Genomic DNA, 26,612 nt, shown 5'->3' on the forward strand with positions numbered 1-26,612 from the left:
AGTGCAGTAAGTCAAGAACAATAAATAAAAGGTAGAAGGACTAAAAAGGAAGAAATAAAACTGTCATTATTTTTAGACAATATGATGTATGCAGAAAACCCAAAAGAATCTATTGAGAAACAATTAGAATTAATCAGTAAACTTAGCAAGGCTTCTGAATATAAGATCAATATTATTAGGTTTTAAATTTCTCTTTATCAGCCATTGTCTTAGCTTGGGCTACCAACAAAATACCATAGACTGGGTGGCTTAAACAACAGATATTTGTTTCTCACAGTTCTGGAGGCTGGAAGTTCAAGATCAGGGTGCCGGCATGTCTGGTTCTGATTAGAGCCCTGTTCCTGGCTTGTAGAGGGTCACCTTCTCACTGTGTCCTCACAAGGAGAGGGACTGAGCTTTGGTCTGCTCTTCTTATAAGGCCACTAGTACTTCTTATAAGGCCACTAGTCATGGGAACTTTACCTCACGACCTCATCCAAACCTAATTACCACCAAAGACCACCTGTTACTCTCACATTGGGGGTTAGGGCTTCAACATCAGAACTTCGAGGGTGGTGGGGACACAAATATTCAGTCCACAACAGCCAAAGAGTTAGAAAATGAAAAAAAATAATTAACTTATATTAACATAAAAAATCATATGCCTAAAAATGAAATTATATAAGCTGCTAGATAGAAAACTATAAAATGTTATTAAAAGGCATTAAAGAGGAATTACATAAATGGAGAGACGACTCAATTTTATAAAAGCAATTCTTCTCAAATTGACCTATAAATTCAGTACAATTCAGATAAAAATTCCCATAGTTGGCTTTTTTTGTTGTTGTTTTTGTCTTTTTGGGTGTGTGTGTGTGTAAAAACTGATAAATTGATTTCAAAATGGTTATGGAAATGTAGCCAGGGGCTATTAAAAAACAATATAGAAGCATAGGGGAGCTTACTATTATTATAAGGCTATAAAAGTTAAGAGAGTGTGGTACTGGTGCATGGTATCGGTACAAGGATAGACTGATTGGGCAAAATGGAAAGCCCAGAAACATATCCAGGCATATACAAACATGTGATTTATAATAAAAAAATAGCATCACCGAGTTGTGAGGAAAGGAAAACCTTTTTAACAAATGGTTCTGGGAAAATTGGATATCCATGCATACCATATGCAAAAGTCAATTCCAAGTGGATTGTGACTTAAAATGTGAAGTGTAAAACAAACAAAGCTTTTAGAAGATAATATAGGAGAATATCTGTATGATGTGGCCATAAGGAAAGACTTTTAAAATAATACATAAAAAGTATTACCATAAAAAAATGATAAAACGGACCACATTCAAATTAGGAAATCCTTTTTATCAAAAGACACCATTAAGAGAGAGAAAAGACAAGACACAGAGTAGGAGAGGGTATTTGTCACATATATATTGGGTTGTCGGAAAAGTCATGACGCATTTTTGCAATGAAAAACATAGAAAAAATATGGTGTGAGTTTTCTGACAACCCAATAACTAACAAAGGACCAGAATCCAAAAGATTATTTTCTTAAAAAGAAAAAACTTACATGTCAATAAGAAAACGTCATCAGCCCAATAGAAAATATAAAAGGATTTAAACAGGCACTTCATAAAAAACAGTTATTGAAATGGCCAATAATCTTTAGTCGTCAAGGAACTGTAAACTTAAAAACACAGTGAAATCCCACTACACACCCACCACAACAGTCAACATTTTAAAAGACTGAGATGATCAAGTGGAACCACAAAGCACACAAAAGAATACACACTGTGTGATTGCATTCATGTAAAGTTCAAAACAGGCCAAACTAAATTACAGTGTTGAGATACACTCATTTAGAGGGTAAATTATATGGGGAAGCAAGGAAGCAGTCACCATAAAATCAGCCCACTGGCTACCTTTGTGGGGGAGGCAGAAAGGGGACTGTGATTGGGAGGAGGACTGGAGTGGGGCGGTGGAAGGGGCTGGAATATTCTAGTCCTAGCCATGGGTGGTGACGAAAATTGTGTCTGTTTTATGTTAATTCTGTAAGCCACATATACATCTTCTGAACTTGTCTGTATGTATATTTTACCATAAAAAGGACTAAAAATAAATTATATAAATGAAAAAATTTAAATGAATAACAAAAGAAAAGGAAGAGATTGACTTTAACATAATCTAATTACTAGCTGAATGTTCAACTATCCCATAATAGGCCTAAACAAAAAAGGATAATTGCTGCATATAACCTTTACTCTGCTACAGCAGCAGAGACTCAATTCTCCTCCTCTTAGCCATCCTTCCTGACTTTAGGAGGCCACACGGGTCAGCCAGGTTATTATTTCAGGAACCGAGTAAGAGGCCACCTCAAAGGGGACACTTCATTCTTAACAATTCTTAATGATACCGCTTATGAAGAGCTTATCATGGACGGGTTAATACCAAGCCCTTTACAGACTTTATTCCGATTAAACCCCATGGCAATCTTTAATACTGTCCCAATTTTCAGATGTTGAAGCCGAGGCTTAAGGTTGAAGCAGGGCCCAGCGGGGACCCCTGTACTCAGAATGTCTTTGGGATACCCTGCCCTATTCCGGTTCCTTGTTCCAGAGAATCACCTTGTAGATACTTGCGAATTACAAACTCAATCGCTTAGCATTTTTCCAGGTTACTCCCCCACCATCCCGGACTGCTTGTGCCACAAGAGATAGGATGACAGAGGGGAGCATCATAAAAGAACAGACCTCCAGGATGTCATGCAGCCTCTGGAGGAATGCCCTGACTTTCCTTTAAATACCCCCAGCTGGTTTGAGAATGTAAGACAGTTTTTCTGAGGTGTTAACCTGCTGCTTTCTCAGATCATGGGTGCTCTGATAATGAACGCTTATTCTCTGACCCAACTGTGTCAGTCTATTGGCAGAGTGGCCCAGGCAGCACAAGCCCTGGACTCGTTTGGCCTCCAGTTACAAGGTCACTATGGGACTGCCCAAGCACTCTCAGGTTATACATGGAAGGTCAGGGTTCAAGTTCAGGCAGTCTTACTCTGGAGCTCACATTTACCTTTACACTGAAATCGGTGGGTCTTTGTTTAGAAATATCCTCCCCTGCTTAAACACTAGCTAACTGAAGAGTTGTACAATAAAACTGGGGTACAAGATATAGCTTACTCTTGCTTCTTCATGAATTTCAGGAAAAGAGCCAAGCATTGGCCATTCCTGTGTTGGGTCTTTGTAAAGGTCACTTGACCCACTCATGGCAACCACCCTGCTCAAGAGACAGCACACTCTCTCATTGCTATATGCAGCAACAGTTAGGGACTGAATATTTGCCTGAAAGCTAAAACTGCATTCCACAAACATGAGTGACTCATGGCTAATCAACCTTGGGCATTGGATGTTGCATTTCGGGGACTTCCAAGGGCTCCACATTCAAGACCTTTCAGTTAGGGCTTCCTCTGGAGATAGGGGGTTTACACCAAAAATTTGCAATTGGCTCTTGGATGTCAGAACACGTAGAAAATTGTTGAGAGATTCAAGCAGATATTTTATCTTGGAACTGCCAGTCCCATCCAAAGGCCACAATTCTGGGCATGTGACCCCAGCTCGAGCAGTTCCAGTTATTTCCCACCATTTGGTATATGCACAGAGAGAGAAACACCCTTGAAAGGGCGATGCAGACTTGAGGCTCCTGGCAGTCACCCTGTCCATCATTTGGAGAAATCTGATGCAGGAGAAGCCCCCACAGTAAATGGACACAAAAGCACAGAACGGGGGTGAATTCCTATGTCCACCCCATCCTTCACAATTAAAAGGTCATTGAGTCGCTTTTTTTCAGAGGCTTATTTGAAATGGGGTTTCCTTACTTGCCATCGAGAGGCCTAGCTTGGACTGGATATAGACTGCTTGCCTTTTGGAGGACATGTTTAACCTTGACTTTCTCGAACTCAATCCTCAGCTATTTGCTGAGATCCCACTTTGAGCCAAACACTGCCCAACGCACAGTAAGTGAAGTCGATCTCCACCCTAGAGGAGCTGACGGAAGTCTGAAGTGGTAAGCCAGATTCGAGAACAAGCAAGCATGTGACCGAGTCTGTGCCAATCTACAATACACAGACAACTGCACCTGTAACCAGATTGATTCCCCTACCTTATCCCACCATAAAATAGTTGACTTTGTGTCAATTTGATCTAACCCCCCATGCCAACACATAATTAATGCCCTCCCCAAGCCACCCCAAGATCTAGGATTAGCAATCAATCTTAATGCGTATTTAAGAGATCTTTCAAAGAGTTTGAGTCAGTGTATAAGATGATAGATCACGTAACAATTAAAGCATTAAAAGAACCCAATTGAGGATTCCCTTTCCGCCAGCAGATATCTTTAGGTCAAGAAGGCCTATAAAAATCGGAAGATCATTTTCATTCCTTTAAGACAGGCAAAAAATGGCTTTGAATGCAATTAAGTGTTCTTAGCAATTTTCCCCTGCTAAAGCTCCACGTTCTGTTCCAGGGAGGCCCACAAAAAGTTCAGAGCTGTAGACATTTGAAGCTACACATGGACGGTGTGGTATTGCTTTGAAGCAGGGAAAGCGCGTGATAGTGCTTGAATCATTTTTTAACTAGAAATGATAAGCCGGATTTGTAGCTATAGGAAAGGGAAGCTTTCTCACAGTGGAAAGCCAGCCTTGGCACTGCAGGGCTCTGGCGGCTCTGAGAACTCTGCCCTCTCTCTGTCTTATCCAATCTCTCTGGTGGCTCCTGAAGAGTCCAGTTAACAATTTGGAACAGGAATTCGCCTAATGTAGTAAATCAGCATTTATCTTTGACACCCCTATCAAAGCTCTGCTTTATTACTTTCCTCTCAAGGATCTGTTATCTAGCGAGGCAGTTTTTTCTTTTAAGGTGTAAGATCTTGTGTACGGTTTGTTCTAATTCACTTAATCTTTTAAAAGAATAAGACTCAATGGAAAGGAAAAGCAGTGCAAACATTTAAAAGTATTTTAAGTAAAACCTAAGAACTCCCCCTGTTCTCAGTAAGCTTTCATGATATGGCAGTTAAAACTACAACGTCTTTATATAGAATATCATAGTCAACTGTTGACTATGTATCTTGAAATACGTATCTATACCCTCAAACTCACCAAAGGTTATACAAAACAATGACTATATTAAAATAGGGAATGTGTTAAAAGTATGATTTTTTTAAATGGGAGGCCAGGTCATGGCCCTCCTCCATACTTTGGAAAGTCAGCCAGGGCCTAATCGCATGAGGTCTTATAGGTCACACTAAAGGACTAAGATCAAATCTAGACCCATCTCCCCTGAGTCGCCCGTCACTGTCTCGCTTCCAGCCTCCTTGCTTGCTTGCTGTTACACAATCACTTCAAACAACCACCACCTCAGGCCCTGGCACTGCTTGTTCCTCTTACCTGGAATTATCTCCTCTCCTGCTTCCATTCACATGTTACCTGTTCAGAAAGGCAATCTCAAGTAGTGCCCCTGTTTCCTTCTGTCACTTAAACTTGTCTTATTCTTCTTCAGAGTGTTCACCACCATCTGTCATCATATCATAGATTTGTTTGTATCCTCCAAGTAAGTGTCAGGGACAGGGCCATTGTCTTCAGCACTGAGAACACCTTTTGGCATATCGTGGGTGCGCAAAACCGCTGCTGAATGAATGAATGCATGAATGAATGAATAAATGAATGTCTAGTCCAGGCGTCGGCAAGCTGCGGCTCGCGAGCCACATGCGGCTCTTTGGGTACATTAAGTCTCAAAAGTTTGCCGACCCCGGAAGAGCGAATCCTGTCCATCACAACAATTTAAAAATTATTCGAGAGCCATAAATATATTTTTACATAATCACCATTAGGTGAATAATACCCTTTAGAAATTTTATAAGTGAAACTATGATAGGTTTATTTTCATTTTCAATTTTACTTCAGAGCCACATGTGCGAACCCAAAGAGCCGCATGTGGCTCGCCAGCTGCAGTTTGCTGACCCCTGGCTGTTCTTCTGTCTCAAAAGTTTGCTGACCCCTGGTCTAGACCTTTCTCTGGGCCAGGTACTATGCTAACTGCTTTACTTATATCATATTTAATCTTCATAACAATTCCGTGAGGTAGGTACCATTATTTTCCCATTTTGCAGATGATGGAGCTGAGGCAGATAGGTAAAGTAACTTGATCAAGGTTACAAAGCAAATATGTCACAGGCCTAACTGGAACCCAGAGCACATGCTCGTAAATATTAACTCCTCAGACATTTGTAGAGACACCCCAGTAACCCAGGCAGGCTTCACTCTGTGCTCATCCCACAGCCTGGGCCCCAGGATATGGTCACAGAGCAGCACTGTCCAATAGGAACAGAATGCCAGCCACACATCATTTTAAATTTTCTAGTAGATCCATTAAGGACAGAGTAAAGTAATGTGAATACTGTGCTTTTAACATAATATATCCAAATATTCTCATTTCAATATCTTTGTAATATAAAAAATTTTACAAATATATAAATATAAAAATTTATTGAGCTAGTTTACGTTCCTTTTTTAGAGTATATCTTTGAAACCCAGTGGGTATTTTATCCTTTCAGCATGTCTCAATTTAGACTCGTAACATTTTTTAGTGCTCATTAGACATATGTGGTTAGTGGTTACCATATTGGACAGTGCAATGGTAAAAATAGGTTGATTAATCTCTAGAATTAAGCAATCCTGCACTTACTGTGTGAGCTTTCCTCAGCTGTGAACGAGGTTATGATATCTACCTCATGGGGCAGAAGTGAAGAAAATCATACGTAAGGCTGTACATAAGACTGTAAACCCCAGCATAAGAGCTGGCTAATAGATGCTGTGAACAGATGGCTCTTCCTTACCACCCAAGGAAAAGAGTGTCTCTGGCACTTAGAACATCCGGCATATCGTGGATGCTCAAAAATCCTTGCTGAAAGAATGAATGAATGAACGAACAAATAAGCCTTCGGGGCCTCTCTCCTCACGCCAGTTAAGCCTTTTGAGCCAGTGCCTCTATTTCCACTGTCTGCCATGAGTGGGAGAAAGGGGGGAAGGCAGGACCCTGGCTTGAGTCCTTGTCTCCTGGGCCCTCTGGCTGAGCTTTGGAGATAGGTGAGCCTCTGGGCCTCTTTCAGGGCACATTTATATGGCTCTACATATCCTCATGGTCCCTTTCTGGGAAAAATAACCCCCAAGTCTCAAAAGTGAACAATTAGCTCTTTTCTATCTGTGGGACAGACAGCTTCCATGTCCCTACTGAGAAGAACCAGAGACTCTGAGCATCTTTGGGCTAGAAGGGAGTTTATCACTTCATCTACTGTTTTCCAAAGGGGACACTGTGGTCCAGAGAGTGGGTGTAATTTGACCAGGCTCACACAGTGACCATACAGGCTTAAAGCCAGACCTTTGTATTTGCAGGCTCTATCTGGACACATGCAGAGATAGATCCACAGAGATTTTAACCTGGATGGACTGTGGATGCCTCTACACAGATATGTTCATCTTTGTTTTATCACAACCTACGATTCATTCTAAGCACTAGAATCTCAGGACAAACTGGCTGATGTGAATTACTCTCTATCCCCAGTAGCCCTCAACTGTGGTTTCTCGCCAGTTTTCAACCCATGATCTATTGGTCCCAAGTAGAATTTGAACGTAATTTGGGTTAGTTAGCCTATTTGTGAGTAACTAAAATAAACCATAACTTATTTGACCATCAATTTCATGCTCAAAATATAGCATTAAAGATTTCATCTTTTTGTTTTTGATGAAAGGCCTTGCTCCAAGTAATAGATTTTTATCCATTAGCCTAAGGATTTTTTTTTATTGTAATCTAAGCTAACATACAAGGCAAAAAGAACAGAGCTATATCAACTTCAGTACCTTTTAAATGGCAGAGGGGAAAAATTATAATCACCCCGTTAGGCTGTTAAATGTGCTGAACCCCGGCAAATTCTCAATGCGCCGATCCTTGCTGTCTATAATCCCTCAGCAAATGCACCTTTTATTCAACTACAGAGTTGTACACACTCCAGACACAAGTGTCATTAATTAAATAACACGCTCAGCAAACTCTCAGAGCCATTAATTATCAAAGGTAGCCTGCTCCATGTTTGGTTCTAAAGTTCTATTATAATGGGAGCGCACAGTAGAGTGAAAGACTATGCTAGAGGAAGGTCGCCCCCAAAAGCACGGCAAGAAGACGCTGCCAGACAGAGTAAATGACAAGGCACGCATGCCTGCTAGCCTTGCCTTTGGCCCTTTGGAGGGCTTGAAGGAAGGGAAAGTGTTGCACATCGGAGGGACTTTCTTTCTCAAAATTACTTTCTCTCATGAAAGGTGCAAGTAAATATAAAGTAATCCTTTTTCATTTTGACTGAATCTCAGGTAAAACTAATATCAGCTGAAGATTTAGAGACAAATAAAGCCTGTTCTTCATAAGCTCCATCAGAATGAGAAAACCGTTCATGGAGTGTCTTTGCTAGGCACAGAAGTGGATGTGAAGGGAGCAAACACGGAAGATGGAAAACTTCCTGGGTTCAAGCGGGAGAAGGCACCTGCCCGACCCAGGAGGAGCGGGGGCCTTCCAGGGGCGGGTTTGCTCTGCCCTGCCACCTCCCTCCCACCACCCCGCCTCAGGGCCTATGTAGCTGCATCTGCTGGAACATGATGGGATGAAGGTGATAGGTCCTGTGCTGCCGTGTTAGTCACTCCCAGCTTGCCACCGTCTTTCCTGCATATTTGCTGTTCTTCATGTTTGATTTGTTCCTTCAAGGAGAACACAGTACTGAGTGGGGTGCTCTGTAAAGGGCAGTCGTGGGGTGAGCCCCTGACTCCTTGTATCACCCCTCCCAAGGCAGCTGGCCACAGGGTACCTGAGCTGCTTTCTGGGCTCTCAAGGACACCAACTTGGAGGACTGGGAAACGGACCCTGTTCAACGGGAAGTTCATTCACACTTTCCCGTCACAGGAAGCTGTTATTAGTCAGTGTGTGCGACATGTCACAGAGGAATGGTTCTGAGTCAGAAAACTTGGGGGGAAGTTGGCCTGCTCTCTGGAGTCCAGCCTCACAGTGCTTGTTTTCTGGCCACTGCACTTGGGGTAACCCCTCCTCTCTCCAGATGGGAGAATTGCGTGGCCGCAGAGGACCTATCAGAGGGCTCTGATCCGTGCCAATCCCCCCCACGTTCGCCTTTTCCCACTTTCTGTAAGAGAGTGCCAGCAATGGCTTTTGTGGCCCAATTTCTGATTCCGGTTTATTGAGAAAAATCTGAAAAGCAGAGGTCAGGGGGACCTGCCCTTAGAAAATTGCTCACCTTGTTTTGGAGTGAGCAGAGTGGCTTTACACAGCTGTCTGCCTCTAGCCTGCCAGGATCTAAGAGAGACTTTTACAAGAAGAGAGCTGTTAAAGAGGAGTTTTATGTTATGTTGGGGAACGTGGTTACTTGGTTCTAAACCCCTTTTTCTGTCACCCCTGGTCATTCTGGTCCTTCTTGTGGGAAAAATCACTGCCTTTGAAGGACAACGCTTGTCCTATTTGTATGGCTCTGCTAAGCGTGTAGAAGACACACAGCCTCACTAGAGACTGAATATGTGCCACTGAAACCTGTCTCCAGCATCTGAATTGCTTTGGGGCATTTAGAGCATTTTATGGGGAGCACACTTTGGAACTGGACCAAGGGAACAGGCTTGGAGCATCTCACCATCACACTCAGTGATCCCCTCCAGAGGCCCAGGCCACACTCCGGGACAGTTAAATCAGGTCTCTGGGGGTGGAGTGGAGGCAGGGCCTTTCTGAGACCTCCCCAGTCCAATCCAATGAGCAGCCAAGTTGAGAAAGGAAACCTTAAGGAAACAGAAGGAACTGGGTTTTTTTGTGGTCCCAAACTTGCCTCTTACACTCTATCAAGTTAGAATGCCTGTGGCTAGCTCCCATCCAGGTTCAACCACTGAAGCTAGAATTGATCTATTTTCTTAGCTCCAAAGCAGAAGAGCCCCTCTATCTCTGGGCCCACGACATGTAGAAGAGGAATGGAGTAAGAGGCACAAGTCTCTCCTCCATTTACACTCTTAATAAAAAGATGATGTTGCCTTGAATGCATGGTTGGATCTGTTGAAAACATGGGATTCTGCCCCATTTTTGGGGGGGGCAAAAGACTTTGTGAAGCTTAATGGCGCCTGCGTGTTCCAGGAGAAGTCAGGGTGGTTCTGTCCGTATCCCATTTGGGATCCCTTCGGGATCTCTGCTTTCAGCCTGTACTCGCTAAATCATGACAACAAAATGCAAATCGACTTCAAAGACTTTCCTGCAGGTTTCAGGGAGAGAAGGATGAGAAGATCACCATCCATACCATGCAGCAAACCATACTTAAAAACTATTTAAACTCCCTCATTAGACATGCTTATTTTCCTTCCAAATTCAAAGCTCCCCTCTCCCAAAATCTCTTTACTATTCAGAGCGATGTGGCTTCTCTTCTGCCTTCTTTCCCTACTCATAAAACAAACCCTTGATAATGAACTTCATACTACCTGTGATTTCTCAAACCTGGCCTTGCAGGGGGAGGGGACAGTCCCTGCACCTGCCACTATGTTTATTAAGAACTTGGACACATTTGAAGAGCATATGTTTATGGGAACCAGTCAACCTTCAGGCATCTGGGCTCTTGCTCTCTGTTTTCTGGGCTGCTCACCTGGCACCTGATCATCTACTGCCTTGTCACACCCTGTGCCAAGCATTTCCCCAAATGGGTTGGAAGCACCTTGAGAATATCATCATTCACTTTTCTTTGCACCTCCTCCGTGCCTTACTCACAGGTCAATCAATACATTTGTTGATCTGCCCAGATAGCACTGAAAACACTGCTGTCTAAAGGTGATATGGATGGAAACTGAGACATGAAGAAGGGCACATAGCATGTGCAATCCAATCAGAAGATGGGAAGATAAGTGCATTGTCCAGAGGGCGCCCTTTCTGATAATGAGGCTGAATCTCCTGGGTAGCTAAGCACTGACCTGCACTTGCTTTTTTTTTTTTAGCTGAGCCATCCTGCCACCTGTTGGCAGCTCAGCGACAACTCAGCTTGGGCCAGGCATTGAACCGCTGTTGCTCAGAGCTCGCACTCTTGCATGAGCTCTTAACCAACTGAGCCACTTGGCCAGCCCTACCTGCACTTGCTTTGACCCACGGGACTCTCGCCTGCTAGTTCTGGACTGGCAATGCAATACAGAGAATAATATAATACTCATGACCATAACAGAGACTCATGCCAGTGAGGACTTACCAAGCACTGCTCTAAGTGCTGTCCTGTGTTAGCCCAGTTCTCTCCACGGCCCTGTCAGTGTATGTTTCCACATTGCCTAGACACACACACACACACACACACTGCCAGTAAATGACAGGCCTGAACTTCGGGCTCCAGTATTCTCAGAGCCCAACATGTTCGCTCACTGCCCTGGAAGGAAAAGCAAACTCTGCTCCCCACAAGCTTCCAGGCTAGCTGGAGAAAAGAAACGGCTGGAGACAGAGCCTGACGAAGCTAGGCCATCAGTGTGGCTGTCACAGCTGTTGAGGGATGGCTTGTGGAAGCTTTGTAAGTAGACTGACAAAGCCTGCTCAGGTATGGGGAGAGGCTCCCGCGGACATTCAGAAATTACAGGGCTGGTGTCGAGAAGGGAGGGTGCGGAAAATAACATGGGGCCACCGCGTACAAAAGACCAAAAATAAAACCAAGGGAAACTTCTCCTAGGACATAAATCTGCCCTAGACAGGCAAGGCGGAGGAAAAGAAAGGGCACATCCATTTTCAGGCCTGCACAGGTGCCTCTGACTCAAATTCAATAATTGTTCAAGGACAAGGGTAATGATGAACGACTGGGAGATGGCCTGTATGTCCAGACAAGATGGGTGGTGCTGGGCACAATAGGGGATGATCCCAATGTCATACAGGAATGAGACAGGCCCCCTTCTCCAGGGTGTGCAAGCTGACTGGTGCATACACCCTACCCTCCGCCCCTCACTTACAGACATCAGTGGATCGGCGGAACCTAAGCTCAGATGTGAAGGCTAAAGCAGAAGTGACTCAGTGCTCGTGTTCTGGATCCCAGAACAGACCAGATGTGTTTCAAAGGGATGCCCTGCCTGCCCTTTGCTCTCTGACTTTGTTCTGAACTTGCAGGAAAAGGGTGTGCCAGACTCCCTGAAAAGTCTCTCCATGTATCAGAGGCTGAAATGCATGCCTATGTGTCTTCACCCATGTGGGGTGGAGTGGACCCACATTGGGGAAATCCTTGAACTACACCCTGGTACTGGCAGGAGGCTGGGTCTTTCCCCCTCACCCTCCCAGGTCTGTGTTACACTCAAAGCCACAAATAGCAAACAATAAGTGAAAAGCAATTTAAACCACTGAAATTCCTTGAAAACACTGAAGGGAAAGTCCATTTATGCTCCCCAATAATGCAAAATCTTATTACACCCATGGCAGCCACCCCAAACATCTCTGTAGGGCCGAAAGGGTCGGTCAGTCTCGCTCACCTGGCAGCCCGGCGGCAGTGCAGTGACCCGCAGGAGGCAGGTGGAATGCAGAGCAGGCGCCGTCCAACTTACAAATGTTTATGGTTCTCTGTCTTAAGTAAGCACCTTTGGCAATGTGCCAGCTTTGTTCTCATACTGTATAAAACCCGGCCATTTGTACCAGGCCAACGGTGCCTAGAGGATCAGTGTATGACCATGAGTAAAAGCATGCCGCTTCTTGAATAAAGATGTCGCTTCCTACGGCTCCACATATCTTCTTCCAACTCCCAGAAGCGTGGGTACCCCCAACTGGGAGAGAGCCTCTCTCCAACAATCTCCTAGCACCCTTTCTTTCCATCTTCCCCAAATTTTATGAAATTTAGCCCATGAATTCCTCATCTTTCTTCCCCACCTGTTGAATTTTCTTTCCTGTAACCCTCTGCCCTTTCCAATGTCCCCAGGCTGGTAGCCCCAGCTAGTCCAGCTCCTGACACACTCCCTTTCCTGACACCAATCATCAGGCCCAGAAGCAAGGCTCTCCTTTGGGGGAGGGGGAGGGTACCAGAGCTATGAAATGTCTATGATCTAGGAATTTTCTTTCCAAGTAAGATTCACCATCACCACCACGACCGCCACTACCTTTCTGATTTTATGAGTAGAAATGATTTGTTTTAGGCCTGGCCCATATCCTGACAGTGACCTGGTCTTGAAGCAAAGCTGATCCAGCCTGCTACACACCAGCTCCATGATTCCCCAAATTCAGGGGCTGAACCTCGGACTCATGTGGAGAGCTTGTGAAGAAGCACAGATTTCTGAGCTTCTCCTAGACATGCTCAGTCAGCACGCGGAGGAGAGACTTGAGAAATCTGTGATCTTAACAAGCTCACCCGGTAATTCTGATAATGGCTATGTCTGAGAACCTATCCTTACCTGATTACTAAAGGTCTGAATTGGCTTCATTTGTAGGAAAGCCTTGTGTCCATAAAATAGACTCTTAGGAGACCATGCAGCTGACCTCTAGCGCATGGCCTGTGGTCACAAGCGATAGAAAATATAAGGTTCCAGAGGGTACAGGCATGAGCAGGGTTGGAACCCCCCATTTCACATAACCTGCCCACAATGATATGGCTTCTTATATAATGTTAATAGCAATCTAACAGATTGGCAATAAGCAAACTTACATTTTATTCATTGTCATGACTCAAACAATGCTATGGGTTCTAACTTAAATGTCTGTTTTTATGTTCCGACATTTCCAGGCAAGAAAGTAACTCGCACAAATCCCAAGGCGTAAGAAAATGGGCCTCATTCTCTAGGACTCGGCGGCATTGGAGACGAAGCTAAGCAGACTTTATTACATCCTACGATTCTGCAACCTTCTCAAAGCGTTTTATTGCACTTGTGGAAGCCATCAGGGTTACGTTACAATCAGGATGACTGACAGGCTACCTTCACAACAACAGCACCCACAGCACATCTGCACATCCCCGTCTATGTGCTTGGAGTAGAGCCCTTTGTAAATTGTGCCTTGGCCTGAATGGAAATAAAATGGTAGTTAAAATATTTATCCTGTGTGTTGGCTAACTTAAAAATTGATGTTTCGAGGCCTCTGAAAGGTACAACCAAGAAGTCGATCTCTTAGAACTACTGTGATTCCTGTAAGCCCAGGGTTTGTTAAGGCTGAGATAAGATTTAGAGTTTCCTTTCTGGTAGGTAAGATACTAGAGCAAGAAATGTACAACCTTCCCCTGGTCGCATCCCCTCCCACCTTGGGTGCAGAGAGGCAGGGATGAAAGGGCTTAAGATGGCAAAATTAGCTTCTGGAAACCAATAAACATGTAATGTGGTAATCAGACACCTGGGGCCAGGCTGGGTGAGTGGCAGGAATGCAAACAAAGGGAATGGGGAAGCTCTCAGTGTTGTCATAGGAAGCACACCCCTCACCCATAATACTCAATTTCTTTAAGTGGGGAGACAGAATTAGGCCCTTTCTTTCCTCGGGTATATTAATAAAAGGGGGCGGGGTGGTAGAGTTTATAGAGAAAAATAAAACACATCAATAGCACTGCTACAAAGAACCAAAAGCAGAATTTTTCTTTTTCACAAACAGCCTCCCTGAACTGGGCTGATGAGCTACTTCCCGACCCCAAACACCATCAGCAACATGTGGTGTGTAAGTTTCCTGTGACTGCTAATGGATGACCACAAACTGGGTGGCTGAAAACAACAGAAATGTGTTCTCTCACAGTTCTGAAGGCCAGAAATCCAAACTCCAGCATGGCCGTGGCCCCCAGGGGCTCTGGGCCATCTCTCCTAGCTGCTGGTCGTCACGGCTACCCGTGGTGTCCTTTCTCTCTCTGCTTCTGTCTTCACATCCCCCACCTCTGTGTGCCTCTCCTCTGTGCATCTCTTATAAAGACAGTTGTCATTGGATTCAGGGCTCTCTCTAGAATGATCTCCTCAAAATCTTAATATCCTTAACTTAAATACATCTGCAGAGGCGCTTTTTCAAAATAAGATACCATTTATAGGTTCCAGGATTTGATGTGGGCATATCTTTTTTTTGTGGGGGTGGATGGAATGTATTCAACCCACTACTTAGGACATTGGACCTTTCACTGTTTCTGATCCAGTATACATCAGTAGACTGAATATGATTGAATCACATCTGACTTAGGCTATTCTTATATCTTCGTCCAAGCCCTCTTTACTGATAATGACTGGTGATGACTTCTTGAGACCGGGAAGCTCTCTGGTTCCCAAATCTAGTCTGGGATGCTTCTTTCTTAGCTGAACAGGATGTGCTCAGAAGATAAAATGCCACTGAGGGAGGATGGCAAGTACTGGCGCCTTCGCCTCACTTGAGGGTTGCTGACTTGTGAACCAGGTCAAACACTGGTCCCATCTCAGTTTTAATGGCAAATGTCACCTGACTGCCTGGCCCCTGCCTCAGGGGCTAATTCCAGATGTTACTCATTGGCTTTCAATCAAAGAAGTAAATACACAGTCTGTGAAGATATAGTGAGTTGAGTCACACTGCAGGCCAACTGCAATTGTTTACATTTTGTCTATGCAATGAAAACCCTACAGGAGCCTCATTTCTGCCTATCAGTTTTCTCATTTCATTCTTCTATAACTCTGCCACGGTTTGGAGCTGTGGGTGCAGAAAGCCAGCCCTGAATCTCTACTCCCATGCCAGCTTAGCAGAGAAGCACGATGACTCAACAAGGACAGTGTACAGCTCCTTTTAGAAGATGTAAGAACTAACAAAGCCTCCTGATACTGATATGGGAAAAACCAACTATTACTCCTTTTGCTAAAGCGGGTCTGGCCTGCACTGAGAAAATACAAAAGGCAACCGAGAACAGGGTGTAAGTCAAAACAACATCCCCAGCAATCACCTTCTTTTTCTTTCTGATTTCTTCTTGGGTACAAATATCTAATGGATTGTTTCTGTTTTTCTCAAGAGCGAGAGAGTCACTAATTTTATGATAAACAATAGATAACCAGATGTATGTATGGGAGTCCATTTCCATGGTTGTACTTGTCAGACAAAAACAGCACAGGGGTTCCTCTCTCGACTGACAGCATTCTCAAGGAAGATATCTTCTGTGAATCTTTGCGTGCTTATTTTTCAAGCTCTAGGCCCATCCCTTACCTTTACTGTTTCACCTACAATCAAAATACAAAAGGTGGGGGAGAATGATACTCTATTTTGGCAAGGAGCTTAAAAGAACCTTTTCCCATGGTTATCATCATCACAGCTGACCCAAAGTGATAGAACAATACTTCTGAAACGCCATCAATCCTTTCAGATGGTGAGAAGGAACAGTATGTCTCATCGAGCAGAAACCCCTCCCATCCATCCTTCCCTGTATTCAAGATTGAAACTAAGGTCTGGACATAGACCTATCTCTAGCGGTCTGCTTCTTCTGGCCAACGTGCTGACAAAAGAAGGAAGTGAACTTTTGTTGTATATTTATTGTAGATACATTTGCAAATGTTATTTCATCCATACAATATCCCTATATAATACATATGGAAATTTAGGCTCAGAAAAGTTAGGCCCTAGGACCTAGGCTTAAGGTCACAAAGTTGATAACAGTTGAGTTTGGGATCAACTCAGGTAAGATTCCCAAAACTTATCCTCTTTAGAGAATTGATAACCAAGTACTCAGCAAGTTTAATAAATACCTTTCCCAATTTCTCTCCTGAATTGTCTGTTGAGTTAACAGGTGGATCCTTTGTACTGATGTTCAAAGGGAAAGGGGGGAAATAGTTAAAGAAAGGCAGGGAATATCCAAATATTCTCAAGGTGAAAGTCTCCCTTTAATCACGTAAATGAAGGAAACTAATGGCATCCCTGTAACTTAATAACAAATCAGAAGCTTGTTACTAAAAATGCTTACTATGACTGTGAGGCAAATGGGCTATCCAAAAGGTTAATGATTACCTATCCTAGAAATAAAACAACATAAAATAATTAACATGTAATTACTTAATTATAGCATTGAAAATGGGTGAGTCCTACTGGGAACAACCACCAACAACCCTCAAGCACACACTTGCACACTTGCTGTTCATTTCAGTTCTGAAAGCATCTTAAATCTCCTACTATGCATGGAACCAGACAGCTATGAGCTTAGCAGCCAAAAGTAAGGTGATCCCCAAGGTATAGCTGGGAAAGTTAAGTAACTGGACTGCAGAGGGAAGGGGGATGGGCTGCAGAGGGATGGGGGATGGACTGCAGAGAAATTGGTGATGGGCTGCAGAGAACTTGGTGATGGGCTGCAGAGGGATGGGGGATGGGAAGAGCAGCGCTGGTGTTAGCAAGAACTAGACCCTACTCTAGACACCTAGAAGACTTTTTTCTGAATCCATTATTAATATCATTATTATTATTATTATTATTATTATTATTTTTCTCTTTCTTCTCCTCTTCATCATGACAGATACTACTTACAGAATATCTATGTACCAGATATTATGCCAGGCATTTTCAAAGCATTATTTCATAAAGCCTCACAAAAAGCAACCAATCTTCCTTCTTTCCTTTCTCTCTTCCTTTTCCTAATATTTATGTAATAAGTATTTAGCAAATATTTACTCAACACCTATTGAGTGTCAAGTATTGTGTCAAGTACTCGGTGCCGGTGCTACAAAGCTGAACAAAAACATCTGGAAGTAACTATTATCCTCCTTTTGTAGATGAGGAAATGGAAGCTTGGAGAGTTTGTAACTTGCTTAAGGTCACACCCTATTACTGTCTGTGTACAAAGCCTGGGGCTCTGTCCCCCAAGCCAAGCTGTTTCTCAGAAGACAGGACAAGAGACAACAGTAGCTGCCCTATAGGTTAACTCCTGGTGTTCTCTATAGACCAGGCCCAATAAACACACCTACTCTCCCAGATCAAAATTAGCTGAGAAAACTCAGTCTAGGCCTCTAAGGGTTCATTGTTTGTCAATTCAATGAGCAGTTACTAAGAACCCTGTGTGTTTATACCCTGGGAGGCTGGGAGGGCTCTCTCAGAGTGATTATGGCTTTCCTGTACTCCATAGAGATCATGGAGCAAATGCCCTACTGTCCTCACTTTTCAACAATAGAGCAGCATTTTGGTAACTCTCTGAGCATTCTGTCTAGTCGCTCTGGCCTGGGGTAAACATCTCCCTCTCCCACACTGTTCTTAAGGAAGGATCTGGAATAATACCCCCAGGTTCCAAATGAGTCCCATACTGCTGGTCACGGTCACACTTCAGCAAACAGACTTCCCACCCAGGTTGCTCAGGCCTCAATCACCACCTCCATGCTTTTCTTTCCTCCACCTTCCCTTTTTCTCCTCCCCGCCTGAAGGTAGGCTCACAAAAACAAGTCCCTAACCTTGAGAGACAGTCTAAAGCAGTGGTTCCCCAACAGCATCACCAGGAGGGCTTGTTAATGCTCATTGCAGGGCCCAACCTCTAGGGTTTCCGATTCAGTACATCCAGAGTGAGACCTGACACATTCCCAGACGAGGCTGATACTGGGTCTCCACTTTGAAAACCACTGCCTGAAAGGGATGCTTTTTTTTTTTTCCCCTACAAGTAAAAAGAATTTGTTCTCAGTGCAGAATATAGCTTGTTTTTCAGGCCGTGCGAGTAACATGTCTTAGTCTATAGGTAATGAACTGCAAGTTAATTTCAATCTGGCCACTCAAGCATCTCCAGTAGATTTTTAGAGTTATTTAACACCGAAGAAGACTTCTTGCTGGGGCTAATTAAGTGATTACTTTAGATCAATAGCAGATGAACAAAGGAAAAGTGGGACAGCTACAGCTCACTACCAACTTAATAAAGTGGTGCTAACTTCAGCCCAGAGAAGAAGTATGGGTTTAAAATTAGGCTTAGCTGCTGAAGACTGCCATGTTTCTTTCTTTCTTCTTTTTATCATTATTGAGGTATATAACTGACACACAATATTATATTAGTTTGGGGTGTACTACATAATGATTCAACATTTGTATATATTGTGAAATGATTACAATAAGTCTAGCTAATATTCATCACCATACATAGTTATAAGAATATTTTTCTTGTGATGAGAGCATTTAAGATTGACAATCTTTGCAACTTTCAACTATGCAATACAGTGTTACTAACTATAGTCACCATGCAGTGCATTGTATTCCCATGACTGATTTATTTTATAACTGGAAGTTTGTATCTTTTGACCTCCTTCACCCCCACCTCCTGCAATGGCCGATCTGTTCTCAGTATCTATGAGCTTGGTTTTGTTTTGTTTTTAGATTCCACATCTGAGTGAGATCATATGGTATTTAAGACTTCAGTGTTTCTATCTTGAGGGAAATGTAGCTTGTCCCTGCTCTAGCTGGAATTCATTTAAAATTCATTCAAATTTAAGTAAGGCACAAAAGTCATATTCCTATAGCTTTGGAAGTCTGTCAGCTTTCAGGGTCACATTTTCAGGAGACGGGGGGTGGTAGGAGGCCTGCACTGACTGTGCATCAGCCACATACCACTGACCTTTGGATGCAGCTAGTACTCTCCTGATTTTACAAATAAGGAAAACAAGGCTCAGAGATGACGTCACCCAAGGTGCTGGTGATGAGAATGAGGACAATAATAATAGCACCTAACATTTACTGAGCACTTACTGTGAGGTTATGCCCTAGGCATTTTTTTCTAGGTACTCTGTATTATTAGATCAACCAATGTTCACAACAACTGTATGAGTAAGTTCTATTATTATCGCATTTCACAGATGGGAGAGTTGCAGCACAAGGATGTACAACTTGCCTATGGTTATCCAGGTGGCAAGAGTCAGAGGTGGCTTTGAACCCAGGTAGTGTAAATACAGAATCTAGGATGACACTTTCCTGGCTGAGATGCAAACTCAAGTTGACCAAACTCTGAAGTCCCTTGCCCTGCTGTCCAGTCCTGACCTTTCTCCTCGGGAAACAGCCTGCTGAGGCTCTTTCACTCATAACCAGAGACTTAAAAGCTAAAATATCCCCACCATCCTCTCCCTATCCCTCTGGAGAGTCTGGCTTTGTATATTCATGAAGACTCTCAGAAACGAATGCTTTGAGCCATCTGTATTCAAGAGAAGGTAGTGCCACCCTAGAAGTAAGCCCGAAGAGGAAAGGCATGTCACTCAAACTTCCGTTCTTCACAACCTTCCCAGCCTGCAACACTTTTGCTGTATCTACATACTACCTGTTATTTACTCAATATATTTCTTTTACAGAACTCTCATTCTTACTTATATTTATTTGTTCATGGAAACTTAAAACTACTGTAGCAAATGGGAAACCAGTATCCCTTGCCATAAGTGGAAGCTAGCCATAAGGACGAATACAAAGTGATTAAATTCTAGCTATGTGCTGTTTAACAGCCACTGAAAGCCCCGCCGCGGAGGCCTGCCTTCTCGCTTTATTATACAGGGACATTAGTGTTAGTTAGAGTGCTGTTAAAATTCACTAGCACCAGACACTCCTTTTCCTTGAGGACTGAAAGAGAAGTGGAAAGGGAATAACTTGTCACCTTGTGAGCTGTTGGCTTTTTGGATGTTTTGTCCACAGACCTTCAGACACCCTCTCCTGCCCCAGCTGTGCTACGCCACCCACCTGGGGGCAACGCAGCCCCAGCTCTGTGTGGCCTGACCACATCCTGCCCATGTTATAGCCAATAAGGCTTCTCTGCTGCTTTCCATGCAACAGGCAAATTTTAAAAAGGGGAAAACGATCTGAGGTTCAAGTGCCTCAAGGAAACAGGCAAAAATCAAGAGGGGAAAATGATTACACTGCCAGGGAAGCAGAAAGCTTCCAACAGAAACAGTGATCAGCGAGTCTTCCCTTTGAACAGAAATGCCTTTGTAGTGCCTTCCTCTGTTCTCTGTTACTCTGATGCAAGAGTGAATAAGTAGAAAGGAACACATGGGCACTTTTGTGTTTTACCAGCATCTGCCATAGAAGGAAAGTGATGGCCCAATGTCAACGGGGGAATTCTCTGTATCTCCAGCTCCATATCCTCCCAAAGAAAAAGGCAAGGGAAGGAGGAGAAGTAAGTCCAGCAAAGGAGGGTTTGTGAAGCAACACTCACCCCCAACTCCAAGGATCCTAGACATTCCTACTCTTCAGCAACTTGAGACCGTTGCTCTACTCACCGCATTCCACTCTTCTAACCCAAGCTTCTCTTCTCTGGTAGAGTCTCTTTCGGGGATGTAAATGGTGTAAGCTTTGAAAGGTTATTGCACAGCCATTTTAAGTAAGAAGCGAAGGCAAACTCAACAAAACTGTCTTTCCATATAATACACGCAGCTCACAGACACCCCTCTTAACAAGGGTCTTTTTAGCGCTGGTGGCAGAGCTCTTTCCGTGGGGCAAAGACCGTACCAGGTGCTCCTCCTCCAACAACCAACTAGTCCTCACAACAACCCGGTGAGATGAATCCCGTCATTCTTCCCATTGGATAGACTCGGAGATGGAAGCCGGAGGGGTTCAATAACTTTCCCAGGATCACTGAGTTAGCACATGGGAGAAACAGGCTCACACCTGCGTCTGTTATACCAAAGATTTTGGTCTTAACAACCAAGCTCTATTGATTCCCTGATGGAAATGAACTAAATATCCATTATCATTTCTATCTAATTATACATAATTAATTATATATGATTAAGGCCAACAGAGAAACTAATAGAAACCAAATGTTTCCCCAAGGCTCTATTGACCCACTGTTACTTTGCAAAAGATGTAGGAGGCTTGATAGCTTCCTCATATTAAAATTGCCTTTCTCCTCTCTGTTCATATCAAAGATCAAACCCTAATAAGAATGATCAAATCATAGTAGTTGAGGTCTGCTGAGCGCTTATTAGGTGCCAGACATGCTAAATAGCTCCCATGCGTTCTCCTCTTAATCTGTACCCACTGTCTTATGAGATAGGTGTTGCCTGTAAGAAAACTGATGCGCAGAGATGTTGAATAACTTGTTCAAAGTCGCTCAGCCTATAAGGGGCAGAGCAGCGATGGTGAACGCAGCCATGTCTCTGTGGATAGCAGCGCCCATGCTAGGACATAGTAGAGTAGGAATGAAGGCGCACACAAGTTAGGGGCTCTGTGCTTTCCTTTTCCAAGACTGCAGTGATGGATGAAAGAAACTCAGGGAAATTTCCGGGGGACTTACTATCTACTAGGCCCTTTTCTAGGCAAGTCATCCAGAGCAAAGGCTAGCCAGAGAAGGGCTCTTCACAAGGCTTCCATGCTTTCTGCACTGTTGCATGAGAAAGAGAATGCTGTCTCCCTTTAGGGCCCCAGGGAGGCTGTCTGCCCACAGGTGAATCCACCTGTCACTCAGGATGATGTGCGTGTGTCACTCAGAAAGGATGGGAAGTGGGAGGATCCAAAAGTTTCCCAGGGTCAGTGTTCCAGAAACTCCTACACCCTACATTTTGTGTGTTTCCTGGTCTAGTTTCAGCGCGCAAACGCTAATTCAGTCATATTGTTTAATGTGCAGGATGAGAGGCTGCTGGACCTAAGACTGTTCCAAACTGGAATGAGCACAAGGTCCAGGGGGAACTTGCTAAAGAAATGCACAGCCCAGGCCTTTCCCTGGGGTCTCATTCTGTGTGTCTGCAGTGGGGTCCAGGAGGCTGCATCACAGCAACCAGTCCCCGGAGACGGTTCTGTAGGTGTTCAGAGAGCACAGGGTAAAAAACAAAACTGCTTTAGACTTCTCCTCTCATTTGGGGGTTATAACCCCAAACTCAGATGCTTCTTCCTCCATCTCATCTTTTTTGACCACCCTCACCTGGCTCTATATACCTCAGTTCTCAGGTTCGGTTGCCTCTGGGACCTTCTACTTTTAAAAATCCACTTCACAAATGAGCAAGTGAGAGACACAGGGAGGGAAAGAGGTGGGGGTGGGGAGGAGGAAAGACAGACAGACAGACAGACAGACAGACAGACACACACACACACACACACACACACACACACACGGGGGGTGGGAAGACGAAGTTCTATTGACATGGTTTGAACTTCCTGGATCCAGCTATACCTGAAGCCACGCGGCCCATGAGCATTTTAGTTATATGAGCTAACAAGTGCTTTTCTGGGTTTACTAAGCAAGTGATAGGAGAGAAACGAATGAATCATTCTTTGTTTGCCCCACTAAAGGAAAACAAATAAATGTGCGTAATACTGTTTTTAAATAGTGACCCAACGCTATTTATCCTGCCTGTATGAGGTAGAGCCAGTCTGGCCCTCTGCGTTCTCATCCACCATTAATATTGTGTGAATCTAATTTAGTGGTTTAATTTCCCAGGGTTCTGTGCCCCAGGGGGCCATAAGTAAATAGTTGATGGCTGTGGTTCCTCTAGGATGATCATATCAGAAGTAAAGATATTAAAACAGAAATTGTGTCATGTCACCATCTTTATGTTTCCAGGATCAGCAGCTGATTGACAGAAAAAGTACTGTTGAAGCAAATTTCTAAAGTGTCTCACTGGTTTGCGTTTTCATGCCAGAGGCTATGGGAAAAAAGGCAGTGAGTCAATGGAACCAGTTGCCTTGTTGTAGCTGTGCAGCCTTTTATGGAAGATTAGAACTGGGAATCCAGCAGGGGTCTCTTACAAATGTAAAACAGTGAGGGGCTCTTTGTGTGTCTTACCATCTCTAAAAAGCTTTTTCAAACAGTCTTGCTTTCTTCCTTTGTGCTTTAATATTAGATCCAATGTTCCCTGGGATCTCAGTGGCCTGAATTTCCATTATAAGCTTCCGATTTTTGTTCTCTGATACCACATTGCTTTTTCTGAAGACAGAAATGCGGTTGAAAGCTGGTCTATAGACCGAGAACTTTATCTGCCTGGTCTGGGGCTGTTGCCTCCTTTTTCCCAGAGTCGGAAACAGGCCCAGCAGAGCATCTCCCAAGCTTCTCTAGGCCACAATTCAACAGCTACTCCAGTGCCAAGCTCTGTGTTCAGTGCTTCACACCCATTTCCTCCTTTGATTTTCACAACTACCCTCTTAGGTTGTCCTTCAGCCCATTTATCAGATGAGGGAAACCAAGCTCACAGAAGCTAAGTAATTTCTCCAAGGTAATGGAGTGAGCAAGTGGCAGAGGCTGGATGCAAGCCCAGCCCTATGGGACTCTAAAGCCTGAGATGTTCCCAAAGAGCCTGGAGGAGCAAAAATGAGCAAGCATTGAAGAACAGAGGGTGGCAAACCATAGCCTAGAAGCTGAATCTGGCCACACCTTTCATTTACGTATCATCTATGGTGCATTTGTTCGGTAACAAGTGAGCTGTGACAAAGAATGTGTGGCCTGTAGGCTCCATAGAGCCCAAAATATGTCCTATGTGCCCTTAAAAGAAAAATTTTTTGCAACCTTTAGTTTTAGAACATTGAATTAGGGAATCAGCCTGACTTAAAAGTCACTTCCCTTTGCTGGCTGTGTGCCCTCAGTTTTTCTCATGGACATTTTGGGAACCCTAGGAGTACTGGCCACAGTGTGGCCATAGTGAAGATCAAGTGAAATAACTGCATTTCAATCATGCACCTGGCACACTGGTGGGCGGCACCTCAGTGAAAAGTAGTCTCTTCCTTGCCCCATGAAACTCTAGAATACGCAATGCAGCAGGTGCCTGTGCTAATTCCCACTGGTGGAAAAAGGGGCACAGCTGAAGCCTTGGTTGGGGAGTGGAGGATGAGGACTTAGGTGAAGGACAACCTAAGCTATCAGACCATCCCTTCTGGAAGGCCTGAGACCCTGGCTCCTGGCCTCCTCAGGCTGCTTAACCACTCCCCTGCCAGACCCCCCTGGGGTCCCAGTCTCTGGAGGTGGGCTCTGAAGAATACTTAAGAATCAAGTTCAATCTAAGTTGTCCTTTACAGAAGACATTTTGTTTGTTCGTTCATTTGTTTTGTTTTTTCTTTTCCCCTAGCCCAATATAAAAGGTGGCTGTTGAAAAGTTAAATGGGTCAACCAGGACTCTATTATCTCATTGATGTGATCAGGGAATTCACATGAATAGCTTCTCTTAACACCAATAAGAGCAGAGCAAACAATAATACCTTGGTTTGCGAGCATAATTTATTCTGGAAACAAATTACTCATATTGCAAGACATCACTCGTTTACCAAGTTAAAATGTATTAGAAATGTTTGCTCGTCCTACAGAACACTCACAAACCAAGTTACTCGCAATCCAAGATTTTACTGTAGATGGTTTTCCTTATTGCAAAGGTCAAAAGAAAGTTTGTTCATCCTCTGTGTCTTAAAGTTATCAGTGATGATTACACTTAGGTATGAGCTGAGTGGGACATGCTGAATGCATTTTTATGCTGGCTTTCTTTTCTTCTTCTTAAATCATGAAGACTGTCTCGAAAAATGCCACAGAGCTCCATTTGATCTCACTGGATTCCACACAGGGGCTCTTTGTGATTACGCTAATAAGAAATCACAATGATACTTCTCTCTTAACACAGCCCAGGGTTTTATCCCACTGAAAATTATCTCACATGCATACCGTGTAAGCTCAATGTGACATCGGAGACAGCCCAGAGTTACAGGGAAGAAACTCACCATGTGAATGCATACACCATCACACCAAGTTGTTCAGGCCAAGGGGAGAAATTGTGAGCTCAGTGATATAGCGAAAGCTTAACTCAACTTCATTAACTAGAGCTGAATGCTAACACACACTGTACCAGCTTCCAGCGCAAATTAGCATCCATAATAAAGCATATAATTAGCCACATACCCTAATGTGCTCCATGATGAATAAGCCCCCAAGAGCCCCGGGATTGCTCTTTGATTGTCCCACAAGCCTCTCGTCCATCAGCCAAATGAGCATCTGAATTGACAAGGTTCTGGACAAATTCATCCAAAGTCAATAATGGAAGGGCAAGGAGAGCTATCTGCTTCCCTGCCCTCGGCAGGCCCACAGGGAGTTAAGCACAAAGTCAGGGGAGAGGTGGATATAAATGCAAAGCTTTCCTGGCTATCTGCCCTCAAGCCCTGGCTAGTGAACACCAAGAGCCTTGGGTAAAATCAATACAGGCACTGGTATCTCCAGAAATGTCCATCTTCATCAGGACCCCTGCATCTGGGTGGCTGGACGCTTACAAAGGACTGGGAAATCTGCCAGCCCCTCCAGCCCTCACTGAGAGAGGTTAAAGGATTTCCCCTGAAGAGCAGCAGAATGTGCCACCCCAAAATGTGCCACCCTGACGAGTGAAGCTGAGAGCAATCAAGATCCAGAGACTTTCCCCCTCTCCCATTAACTGCCGGAAAGAACTCAGATGGGGGCCTGTGGCAGGAAGACAGCTCTTACCAGAGTGAACTTTTTTTAACCAGAGACTTCTCTGAATGACAGGGTAACCTTTCTTTACTAAATATCTCTTTTCATCTTCCCGTGAACTGCTTTCTCCCCTTTGAAGCCCCAGACCCCTATCCCTTCTTTTTAGCTCCGATGGTATATAAGCTGCCTCAATTTTCTGGCTGCCTTTGAGTCTCATATTTGTGGGGTTCCTGTAGGTACACTCATAATGAAATTTGGTTTTCTCCTGCTAATCTGTCTTTTTATTACAGGGGGCTTTCCAGTCA

General features: G+C 43.9%; 1 protein-coding gene across 2 annotated transcripts in view; it reads left to right on the forward strand.

Moving 5' to 3' along the window:
- The window catches only part of FHIT (fragile histidine triad diadenosine triphosphatase), an 874,164-nt gene extending 860,083 nt beyond the window's left edge, over positions 1 to 14,081 (forward strand). For both annotated transcript variants that reach the window (XM_019652776.1, XM_019652777.1), the window contains exon 7: positions 13,774 to 14,081. The gene's annotated coding sequence lies outside the window, so the exon portion shown is untranslated. The remainder of the gene's footprint in view (positions 1 to 13,773) is intronic.
- The last annotated feature ends 12,531 nt before the right edge of the window (positions 14,082 to 26,612 follow it).

Source organism: Hipposideros armiger, unplaced genomic scaffold (genome assembly GCF_001890085.2).
Source record: "Hipposideros armiger isolate ML-2016 unplaced genomic scaffold, ASM189008v1 scaffold_187, whole genome shotgun sequence".
Lineage (NCBI taxonomy): Eukaryota > Metazoa > Chordata > Mammalia > Chiroptera > Hipposideridae > Hipposideros > Hipposideros armiger.